At 41.7% G+C, this 12,937-nt stretch overlaps 1 protein-coding gene across 1 annotated transcript in view; it reads right to left on the bottom strand.

Moving 5' to 3' along the window:
* The window catches only part of ANGPT1 (angiopoietin 1), a 445,617-nt gene that overhangs the window by 104,674 nt on the left and 328,006 nt on the right, over positions 1–12,937 (bottom strand). The gene's annotated exons all lie outside the window — the stretch shown is intronic.

Genomic DNA, 12,937 nt, shown 5'->3' on the forward strand with positions numbered 1-12,937 from the left:
CGCTGATGACGTCGCGCTCTCGCAAGAGTGCAGTCATCTTCAGCCCTTCTCACTAAGCATTACTGGAACCAGAAGATGCCGGGCACGTGGTGAGAGGAGCGACAGAGTCCGGGGGCCGTCGGAAGGTGAGTATATAGCTATTTTTTATTTTAACAGAGACTCTAAAATACCCAATGCGATAGAATCTGGCCACCACCTAGTGTATTATACTCCTGTTACACCCGGAGCTGCTGTCACTGTTCTGCTGTTACCTAATATATTGTACTCCAGTTACAGCCACAGCTGCAGTCACTGTTCTGCTGTTACCTAATGTATTGTACTCCAGTTACAGCCAGAGCTGCAGTCACTGTTCTGCTGTTATCTAATGTATTGTACTCCAGTTACTCCTAGAGCTGCAGTCACTGTTCTGCTTTTACCTAATGTATTGTAGTTCAGTTACACCCAGAGCTGCAGTCACCATTCTGATCTTACCTAATGTATTATACTCCTGTTACAGCCAGAGCTGCAGTCACTGTTCAGATCTTACCAAATGTATTGTACTCAAGTTACACCCAGAAATGCAGTCACTGTTCGGCTGTTACCTAATGTATTGTACTCCAGTTACACTAAGATCTGCAGTCACTGTTCTCCTGTTACATAATGTACTCCTGTTACACCCAGAGCTGCAGTCACTGTTTTGCTGTTACCTAATGTAGTATACTCCAGTTACACCCAGATCTGCAGTCACTGTTCTGCTGTTACCTAATGTACTCCTGTTACACCCAGAGCTGCAGTCTCTGTTCTGCTGTTACCTAATGTAGTGTACTCCAGTTACACCCAGAGCTGCAGTCACTGTTCTGCTGTTACCTAATGTATTTATTCTACTCCAGTTACACCCAGATCTGCAGTCACTGTTCTGCTGTTACCTAATGTATTGTACTCCAGTTACTCCCAGAGCTGCAGTCACTGTTCTGCTTTTACCTAATGTATTGTAGTCCAGTTACAGCCAGAGCTGCAGTCACTGTTCAGATCTTACCTAATGTATTGTACTCCAGTTACACCCAGAGCTGCAGTCACTGTTCTACTGTTACCTAATGTATTGTACTCCAGTTACACCCAGATCTGCAGTCACTGTTCTGCTGTTACCTAATATACTCCTGTTACACCCACAGCTGCAGTCACTGTTCTACTCTTACCTAATGTATTGTATATGTACAGGACTGTGCCTGTGTAATGAGCAATGCAGCAGTGATGCCTTTAATGGCTGTAATGTGCCTGTACAATAAGCGATGTGGCCGTGTTGCCGCAACGACTAAGCGACTGTCGCTGATTGATCACGGCCTAACTTCCGCGACCAATCAGCGATGCAGGATTTCGGTTACAGAAAGACATGATAAGACAATTATGTATATAGATGTGCCTTAAAGGGGCTTATTGGAGTTGTCCGATGACCAACAATTATGATCAAGCCACAGAATAGATGATAACGCTATTATTCCTGTGTGACCTACTCGTAGTGATCCCCACAATTGTAAGAACAGGGGTCCCGAAGTTCCCTTTGTGAATAAAGCGTGAGCATGTGCGACCACTGCTTCAGTAACTGTCTATTGAAAGATAATGAACAGCGATTGCACATGCTCAGTAATGCTTCATTCTAACGGGACTTTGGGATGGATCAGTGAGAGTCGAAGCAATCAGACTCCAATCAGTTGTATTAAAACCAGCCATCCTGTGGATATTTGATAAATGTTCTTTATGGGACAACCCCCATATCTGTGAGAATTTGAGGAAAAGCTGTACAGACATCTATAAAATGATCTGAAAGGACAATTGTTTTTGTTGCCAATAGCAACCAGTCACGGGGCAGCTTTTATTTTCTATAGTGCTCTTGAAAAATGAAAGCTGTGCTGTGATTGGTTGTTGTGGGCAACGCAGACATTTTTTCCTTTTGGAATAACTCAGAAATCACGTGTTATGCCTAGTGTGGGGCCAAGGATCTCCCTTGTGGCGTGTCAAGCCTCATTTTTTGTATCCTATATTACACATCTAGACCCTGTAGGTCTAATTTGTCAAATCTGTCAGGCAGAATTGTTGACCTTGTTGCCTACAGCAACCAATCATAGTGCAGTTTTTATTTGATACACTGTTCTTGAAAAAAATGAAAACCACTATTATTTGTTAAAGGAAACAATACCGGTCGTTATCGCTAACTATTTTAACAAATTAGGTCTATTGTACCAATTTTGCCCAGAGTTGCTGTTGTTTTGTTGTATTTTTTTTTTTTTAAATCAGGCCCAGTAAGGTAATGATCATGCTGTCATGTGAGCTTTATGTCAGATAATATGTGTACAGTGGCTTTGTCCATGGTCACCTGGCAAGTAGTGCTTCCACGAATAGGCTTTGTGGTAGCTACTCTAACGCATGTCCCATGGGAGCCCTGGCCTTCATCCTTTATCTGCCGTAAAGTGATATATACTTATACAGGGGTCATGTGTGGAGTCCTTGGAGTAGTTGCTAGTTGGTGTAGAGGGCTGGAAGATTTGGTCAGGACACCGGAACAGAACCAGGAGAGGGCAAACAAGGAATAAAATCACAAATTGGAAAAATAGTCAGTAAACAGGCCAAGATGAAAGCGAAAATCATAGATGCTTAACAGGAGCAGAGCAACAGGAGTAAACCAGAGCAAGTATTAACTATAACTGGCAACTCCCAGTAAGCAGCGAGTTTCAGTACAGTCTGAGGCTGTCCCAGTGGCCAGAGCAGGAAGCTGGACAAAACACAAACCCATACTACTAGAATGAGTGCCACCACAGATCTCAGCCACACTTGCCTCTGATTCTGGACAGAGCTCCAACATCTACTCCATTACCAGGGCTGCCACCAGAATAAATACTATGGCTCTGGTGACATAAGTAGATATCACAGAAGCAGGTCCAGGTGGAGATGTAACAATTTGTATAGTTGCGAACCGCTCAGTATTTTCTAGAAAAGAGTGAAATGATCTTGACTAAGTTTAGGCATGCCATAACCAGAAGTGGCAGGAGGCTATGTATACCCCACTCAAATGTAGACTTAAAGTGTAACTGTCATTTCAAGTGCAGCAACAGTCATCTTTTATATTTTTGTCTCTGTCTTAGATTCTGAAATAGGTTCAGAGTCTGAGCCCGCACTTGCCCGGCAGGGAATTGGTGGGATATACAGCCAAGATTTGCCTCTAACAACACTGGGGAGATCAACAAATACAGTAAAAAGTAAAAATAAAGGTTTCTAAAAATATTAAGAAAAAAAACAAAAAATTCAAATCATCCCCTTTCCCCCCCATTAAAAATAAAAGTATTTTTTAAAAGTGCCCATATTTTATATCACTGCATCCCATATATCAAAATATAAAATGTGTTAACCCGATCAATAAACACTGAAAACAGAAAAATAATCAATATGACAAAATTGAGTTTTGGGTAGCTGCAAAGCTGCAAAAAATAAAATAAGAAGCGATCAAAGTATTGTATCTATCCCAAATTGGTAGTACTAAAAACGTCTGCTCACCCTGTAAAATACAAGGCCTCACAAAGCTATATCAACTTGAAAATGAAAAGGCATTCGGAAGATGGCAGTACAAATCCCCCAATTTTTTTTCCGCAAACTTTTAAATTCTGAATTCTGAAAGAACGAAAATATAAAAATGGAAATTTGCTGTGGCGGGAAGGGGTTAAACATTGGTATCTTTGTAATACAGTACTGACCATTTTGTGGTTGCACATGGAGCCCATCTGATGCTCATTATGTTTGATCATCATTATCGATCTACCTCCTGCCTTAAACAGGTGGTCCAAAATACAAATTAATTTTCATCCTAAATGTCTATCTATTTAATGCCATAATATAAACTATTTTCTAATATATTTTAATTAAAAATTTCCCATCATTCCCTAACTACATTATCTAACTGCTTTCCTTTTGCAACTTCTTAAGACTTCCTAAACCAGAACCACCCCTGCAAATCACGTCACTTGCATGGTGGAGCAGGTCTCCGGAAGCCGGGTTTTCATTTGTTTAAATATGCACACTGACAGTGCGCTCTGTTGCCAGCTCATTTCTACAGATCTGAGAGAGAGGGCACTGTCATTGTCCACGTCGCACAGTGACAAAGCTGGTATTAGCCTGGCCCCTGAAACTAAGGTCACCGATGAGGCTTTGTTACAATGAGTGACCTCGGGACCTGCCCCCTGATGACGCTTTGCTTGAGTATAGCAGCAAGCATTGAGATTCATAAAGTGTAATCAAAAAGAAGGTTGTGAAAAAAAAAGAAAAGTAATTATATGGTGTAGTAAGGGAAGGATAGGGAATTTTTTATTAAAGCATATTAGAAAATGGACTAGATTATGGTATTAAATAGGCAATTAGGAGGAAAATTAATTTGTATGTCAGCTCACTCCATTAATGTCAGCTTTAATGACCCTGTAGGTTTGCATTGTAACCTCTCATTGACTTTACTGTAATAATAAATGAAAATTGCAGTCATATCATATGATTTTTCATATTGCAAGACAAAACATGAAAGTTACCACCTGTACAAGGCGTTCAATGTTTTCCTTGAAAGGCTGACGTAATTTTTCAGAATTGGGAGCGATAAAATATCCTCTGTGTTATTTTATGAATACAAGTGCTTATCAGCTTCAGAGCAGACAGCCTGACATTATAGTTCCCTGTAATGGGAGTCTATGTGCGGACCATTAAAGTAATTACTCCTCCTATAAAACATGGATACATCTTTCATCTGATCGTATCAGTTACATCGTAACACAAATTCTCTTCAATTATTACAAAGTTGTTTGAAATATCTTTGATGTAACGGTTTATTGTAACAATGACTCATCAGACAGATTAGTAGATTTCTCCTTTACAAAAAATTATATTCTTATTTCAAACAAACTTTATTGAAATTTTAAATTTAAGAGGGAGATGGGAAGAAATGGGGATAAGAGAGATGAAGGAAAAGGGGAGGGAAAATGGGCGGGAGGGGGGGAAACAAAAAATTATATTCAGCACTTTCTATCTTGTATCTGTTTCTGGGGAAATGACTGATTGGAAAGGATGAATACTGGCTAATATAAGATTGCGCAAAGTTAGTGTATACCATACTGTTCTGTCATACCGCATGTAGCCAATAGCTTGCGGTTTTCAAAACATCTGTGAATGAATACATTCTTGTTTGTTCTCTCTTCACATGATTATGATTTCAGAGGGGTTCTGGTGTTTTTTTCTTGGTATGCCGAAGCATTAAGATTTAGCGTCACTCACTGAAACTAAAGTGACTAGGCCAAATCCTAAAGTGCAACCCTATCGCATTAACACTCCTCCACCAAATTTTTCAGCGGGAACAATACAGTCGGCTAGTAAGGGACGCCTGTCATTTGCCAAGCCCAGACTTGTACATCAGATGCCAGATAGAGAAGTCTCCTTCAGAGTCTAGTGGTGCCATCTTTACAGCACTCTAATCCTAAATACTTAATTGCTAAGCCCTTTTTGACATCTGTCGTACATGTACGGCACAAGTTGGGTGTGGGTGTCTGGAGTGGGATCAAGAGTTTAGCCTACTCCATAAATGGTTGTGTTACATAACCACAATCAAAGAAATGAGCAGGAACATAAGTTGTTGTATTTGCAAGAGCATGAAGACGAAGCCCAAGCAAAAAAACAAAATGAGCATATACCCTGTAGTAAGTAAATAAATAGGAGTAGTGCATGTAAAGAACATAGGATATTTCATTAACACTATCTTGATCAAAAAAGCCTAAAAGTCTTCCCACCGCCACAAGGTGTACCCAATCAAGATGGTTCTATCCTGTCTCTAGTATTAAAACCTTAGCTTGTGTCAGAGTTGTGCACCTATTGTCATGTCCGCAGGTGGCACGCATGTTTCTCAGACCCACTGTGCCACACGGCCATTCTTAATTAGGAAGGAGTACAGCTAAGCTACTGCCTGGTCTTCACTGGAGCTCCTGATGGTGGAAATAGGGTTGAGCTGCAGGTAGCCACCAGGTACCATTCCTAGGCAGTCCCTGGTTCTGCAGCTGCTGACCCCAAGGGTCAGATTCGCTGACACGAACTCAGGCTAAGTTCAAACTATGCAAATTCCGGATACTTAGGCAGAGCGATACTGACATGGAGTCGCAGACAGGGCTAGATTCAGAGACTGGTTGCAGCTATTCGGATATACGAGGTACACGTTCAGACACTGGCTACACATGGACCAGGGGACAAGGTTCAGGAACTGGATACACATGGACCAGTGGACAAGGTTTGGGCCCTGGCCACACACAGAACAGAGGATAAAATTCAGGTTCTGTCAGCACAAGGATCAAGGCAACAGGTTTAGGCACTGACTGCAGAAGAACAGGTGGAGCACGTTCAGGCACTGGCCACACAAGGACCAGGTCAGGACCAAGTCACGCATGGGCCAGGGGACCTATAAATTCACTAGTTCCATTCAAATTAACTAATGAACCCTATTCAGGAGGATGCCTTTTATACAAAATGCCTCCCATCTGCTGGCTGGGGGCATCTTAGCAGGTTCGCGCACTGGCTCTATAAGAACAGGGTAAGGCGCATGCGCACTAGGTGCGCCACCGAGACACAAAGCGGGGAGAATACCGAAGACGTGCCTAGTGACAGAGAGAGGATAATATGGCCGCGGAGGTGAGTGTGTCAGCATCCCTGCATGGAGGGAAAAGAAAAATAACAACCGCACCTGATCCGTCACTTAACAAACCCCAACGACGCCTGAAAGACCACAATAATTTGGACAGAATCTGAGATGAAAACTATAAACAAGTCCTACAACCCAACTGTGGCAAGTGTACAGTACACAGAGCATCGCTTATTGTAGACATGATGCAGGAATATCAAGTTCTTACCAGTCTGCAAAGCTGAGCTTCTGCCAGTTGTAAGTCTCTGTGTACTAACAAGAATGCCTCATTCCCTGGCAGCAAATATATTAAAAATGTTGAGGTACTAAAATAAATATATATGTGTTGTTGAGCTTTTCATTAAAAGAAGATCTCGGTAAATCCTCTGTAAATCTGGTAGTCTTGGAAAAGAAAAAAATAGTAATAAAACTAATATTAGGTATTTAGGAATATAAATAGAGATGTTCACATGTATCATATACAGTATCACTAGCATCACTAATGTATCAGCAGCAGACCACAGCTACGCAGTGTGCCAGAGAACTATAGACGCTACCCTTGGTGCTCCAATTAGTGAAGGTTTTCACAGTAGAAATTCTAAATTTCTGTTTGCAAAAATGTGTTTTTTGGGCAGTGATCAGCAGCCACTGATTGGTCTCAGTATTTATGTGACGCCCCACTAGATGTTGATCCCAGCAGACTGGCTGGGGATGCAGTGATGTATTCAGAGGAGTGAACAATGAGGATGAATGAACTCATGGAGATCAACATCCAACACTGCGGAGACACCATCACATGTTTCTCAACGCAGTGATTCTAGAGCAATGCCCCCATCCCTTATGGGAAATATGCAAAAACATAAAAAACACAAGCCGCGGAGACACCATCACATGTTTTTCAACGCAAGCAATGACTAGCCAGGTCTTTCCCCGGGAAGGAACAATCACGGGAAGGGCAGTCTCCAATGAAGGAAACCACCTATGCCAAAACATGGTATCCATCCACAGACAACTGTTTCGGGGTATTGCCCCTCATCAGTGTGGAGTAGGAAACTGGCTGGTAGGAGCAATGCCTAGTAAAAGACTGTGAAAAATGAGGATGAATGAACTCATGGAGATCAACATCCAACACTGCGAAGACACCATCACATGTTTCTCAACGCAGTGATTCTAGAGCAATGCCCCCATCCCTTATGGGAAATATGCAAAAACATACAAAACACAAGCCGCGGAGACACCATCACATATTTTTCAACGCAAGCAATGACTAGCCAGGTCTTTCCCCGGGAAGGAACAACCATGGGAAGGGCAGTCTCCAATGAAGGAAACCACCTATGTTTACTAGGCATTGCTCCTACTAGCCAGTTTTCTACTCCACACTGATGAGGGGCAATACCCCGAAACAGCTGTCTGTGGATGGATACCATGTTTTGGCATAGGTGGTTACCTTCATTAGAGACTGCCCTTCCTGTGGTTGTTCAGAGGAGTGGCGCCAGTCTGCAAAGTGAGTATCATATTTTTTATTCCACCTTCGTTAATAATGTGTTGTCTAGTAGGGGATTCTCTTATTTAGGTCCTAGATCAATTTTCTGAAGCAGAGAACAGGTGAAAGATTATCTCTCTCCTGTATAAGCCACAGACCTGTGCATTGTATAGACAGTTCATTGCTGTAAATAGGTTTTGCAAAAAAGTGATATCACTGATTGATGGCGTGGCAGCAGTCTGGTTCTCTACTGATCTTTAGCACTAGTTATGGACTGAGGCTATGGATTGTGAGCCCCATTGGGGACAGTACCGATTATGTCTGTAAAGCGCTGTGGAATTAATGGCGCTATATAAATGAGTAAAATAATAATAAAATAAAATAATAATAGGGATGGGAACTGTAACAAAGACCCATTCAAGTGACCAGGAGAGCCGCTCTGTAGCAGAATTGTCTTGTGTCTTTTATCTCTAGGGATTTGAGAAGTCAGGACACTACTGATTGTTGTTGAGCAAACAGATTCACAGGACCCTAGTCTAGAACCTGTGTAGCTAGTCCATGCCTGCCAGACCACAGCCCTATGAACCTTCTACTGCCTGGGACATCTCCAAAACCTTTTCTGATTAGAAGGCTTCATGATATCATTATATTGTGGTTTGAAACATGATAACCAACATGATAGCTGAACTAGGTTCTTGCAAATCATCTTCCTATCACATCTTCACCAGGACCCGCTTCTGCGATATCTGCTTCTGTCGTCAGGTACCACTGTGTTAATTCTGCAGCCGGTACTGGTGATTGAAGAGATGAAGGAATCAGAAGCTCTGGACAGCACAGACTCTGTCCTTTCGTTAAGATTAGGTTTGCTGCAGTGCTGTCCAGTCTGACAGTATCGGTGTGTGTTGTCCAGCTTAAGTTATCATCCCCCTGCTCCAGTTAATTGAAGAGGACCAAACCCAAGTTAAGCCTCCAGCTTACTGCTGGAAGCTGCCAGATATATTCTTGTGTTTCTCTGGTTCAGTTCTGTCTGTTTAGATCCTCTGCAGTATATTTTTTCCTGTTTTTCCCTAAGCTTATTTTACTGACTAGTCCTGTGTCTTCTGATTATGTACTTCTCCAAGCCCTTTGGTCCTATCTGACCACTCCTGCCAATCTGCACCACTGGACAGAAGCTTTTCCATGGCCCTAAGCCAGTGGCCCCTATTTAAGTCCAAATCCCTGTACAGTGCGCAAAGGGCGAAGACCAGGGCAACTACTGGTATCTGGTAAGTAGAATGGCACTATGCCTTTCCATGGTAGCCACTTCCTCAGCTTTTCCAATGATTATAATGTTATGGAAAAATCCTTGCAATATTCGATAACATTTTATATTAGAAATACACCTTCAAAATGTGTAATGCTTATTTTCCCTATAGTGGCGCTATGTGGTAATTCAACACTTGCCTTCAGACTGCTCCATAGATCCCAGTGATTGCTGAGGGTCTCAGCAGAGGAACACCCTGTGATCAACTTTTTAGGGTACTCAAACAAGAAGAGACTGTATCAGCTGGGCATGAAATTACCGACTCCTCTCTTTGTAGTATTACATTCATGCATATATTCAGCTTGGTAAATAAATTTATACATGCAATGTCTCAATTATGAAATGCTCTGCGAGTTGTCAACCATGACTTCTATACATGGCATTCATTAGATCTATCCACATCTGCTTATTCTCCGTGAGTCAGGTTTCCACCCCAAGCATGAAAGAGCCGTTTTGTATATCAGGGCAGCATACCAGCTATAATGACAATTTCTAAAAATACTATTACACTGCGTAATTTATCAAATAATGTAAAACAGACGTATTAAAAGTGCCATTGTTTCTTCTAATGGTGACTGGTATGGGACAGAACTGGCTCCAAAGTAAACTTCAGCCACTATCAGAGGAAGGCATCATATTAAGTCATCCCAAATGAAACATTACCAGAGAACTCAGGGCTCAATGACAACAGTGACTGACGTCACCGAGTAACTTATTCCTGGAGACGACGTAAGCTAACAACTGGTAAACTTGGGCTGATGCGGAACAAAATCTCCCAAGAAGAATTGGCTGAAAATATTCATAAAAATGAGACTGCTAAGCTCTGTTGTCAATTTACAATAAGCCCAGGATTTGGCAGCTGTCGGCTGCTCATCCCAAACCCAAAGGAGCTATCAGTCAACTTTCTCATGACACGAATGTGGAGAAGTTATTAATGTAGTGTCGGCTATTTCATGTGATCTGTTAGGACTGTGTTATCGATAGGGATGTTACCGAGTTGAGTTTGTCATTATAGGTTCGTTTTGATTTAAAAAAATAAAAAGAAGTAACCCTGTCAGATTCTTTATAGCATAGAAATAAAGGATCCTAACAAATCGAAGTGGTTCATAGCATCTGTCACGGATCCTGGAAGAGAAGATTACTTATTATGGAAGAAGAAGGGAATTTCTATTATGAACAAGAGAGACCCCAAAAGCAATGGCCCGAACTGTACATCCCCAAGGGTTTAAAGGAGGGTCCAATGATAGGCTGAGGATGTTTGATAGGCCAGAATGTTGGAGGCTAAGCAGTTATTTGGGAGAACTGGCTGTTTGATTATGAATTTTGGGGGAGGAGTATAGGGGCAGGAGGGGTTTGTGGGCCTAACTGATTGGTGGGGATGAGAGTTCCATTTGAGGGTATAAAAGGAGGGGTCACCTATGGAACGTCCTCTTTGGTGGTGGACTTTGTACCCAGAACATCCTCATGAAAATACTCAGAGAAGAGCTGAGGATCACACCCACTTGACTATCAAGATAAAATTGATATACATGGAAGGAATGGAGAGTTGCAGGAACGTAAGAAAAAAAATTAGATTAAGAACAGCGGAATTTACACAAAAATTACAAATTTATGGCAGGTGACAGGTCCTCTTCAAGGCAGGATTCAAATTTTCAGATAATTTTGAGCCTGCCTTAGTAGTATATTTGCTCTGGATTAAGTCTTGATATGTTTCCTTGGTAGTCACTGAATTCACAGAAACATCCAGTGTGGAAATATACATCTGAGAATATCCTAAGCCTTTGGGCACATCCACATTCAATGTATTAGGTGCATTTTTTTTGCAACAGATTTAATGTTTTACATTATTTGTCTTGTAGCAAAGCCAGGTAGGCCAGGATTTAATCCTAACACTGCAGGTCTTTATTAGATCCACATAACTTGCTTTGAGAAAGAACACAGGGCCTGTGTTTACTAGTTGTGTCAGTCTGCTATATGTTGAACAGAGTCGAGTGTGCTTCTGGTGACTGACCAGCCAAAACGTGAGCAATAGCTGGGAGAGAGACATGCCAGGGTCTCTCTCTGAAAGTAGGCTGCATGGATCAGCTAGGATAGCTGAGCAGTCCGTCTGTTCGAGCTACAGAGAACCGTGTGGAAGCTGTAGCTTGTTCAGTGTGAACTGTGCCCAGAGTTTAACACTTCTGTGTGTCACTGGATGCTCCTGGAGCTCTGGCTGGAAGTAATACTGAGACATGGTAGGATTGGGCTTTTTTCTTTATAAAGTGTTCCTGAGTAAGTCTGTGTTCAAGCTTGCTTCATGGCCTCCATAACAGAGAAACAACGAATTACTACATCCATCATAAGACGGATACCACTGTCCCATATTTAAAATATGGTCTGTTGTGACAAAAACACAGTAGCTCTGCATGCAGCATGTGAACAGTACAGAGCCTTTGTGCCTTGCCATGATTTACATGAGACTGCATGTATTTTATTGAGTTACATCACATAACACAAAAGAAACAGATGAGAAGTTCAGCTCCAACAAGTCCATTACCAGACTGTAAAGAAAATATATCTGGAAATTAACCAACAATATACTGTATATAATTGGTTGGATGAACATTTTAAAGCGGTGGAATAATAAAAAGAATAGTTTACACTTGGTTTACTGTTATACCAAAGGAAAACACTATATACCCAGTTATTCAACAAAAAGAAGTTGAGAAATTGAAACCTGAGACGTTTCCCGAGTGGAATGCTGGAGTACGTTCTTGGCACTCCGCTAATTCCATGTTTTCCTAGTCCTTTCTTACATTTTATGACCTATTGTAAATTTCCTATAGTGATTTTTCAATACAGGTAAAACATATAACTGCTATTCCGGATATCTTACATTGTTTTCACGGCATGTACACATCTCCTGACCATAAATTTGGGGATGTGATTATCCTGTGTACACAGTAAAGGTAAGGGGACTAGAGTGGCGTAACTTAAAGCTTGGGTTTTACAATGCAAAATCTGTATCAGGACCACTCACCTACTATTGTGTGTGCCATCTATAATAATGATGTCTACTTATGAGGTAGAGGGGATAATGAGCTTCCTACTCAACTGGCACTGGGTCCAAGTACTGTCCTACCTTTGCACCCCTTAAATCTACACTCTACAACTGGACCATTGCCCAAAAACAAAGTGACTAAGCAGATGGTCAATGTTCACACCCGTCCCGGGTATCCTAGGCTCTACTTTTTCATCTTGGTCCACTACCCTTTGTTGTTCTCCACGTCGGGTTTTTTGGGTTGCCCAGCGTGGCTCAGTGATACCATCTCTCTTATCCTATTCAAGGTCCTTTTGGACATACACCTGTGTCTTAGGATTGAGACTCTAGACTTCTGTTTGGTGTATTCCACCTTCTCTACACAACAATCTTCAACTTGCTTAAATGCCTGCTGGGTTCCACTGCATCTTTACTGATGCTACCAAGATTCCTAAATGTGCCAAG

Source organism: Dendrobates tinctorius, unplaced genomic scaffold, assembly GCF_039654945.1.
Source record: "Dendrobates tinctorius isolate UK_male_01 unplaced genomic scaffold, ASM3965494v1 ptg000116l, whole genome shotgun sequence".
Taxonomy (NCBI): Eukaryota; Metazoa; Chordata; class Amphibia; order Anura; family Dendrobatidae; genus Dendrobates; species Dendrobates tinctorius.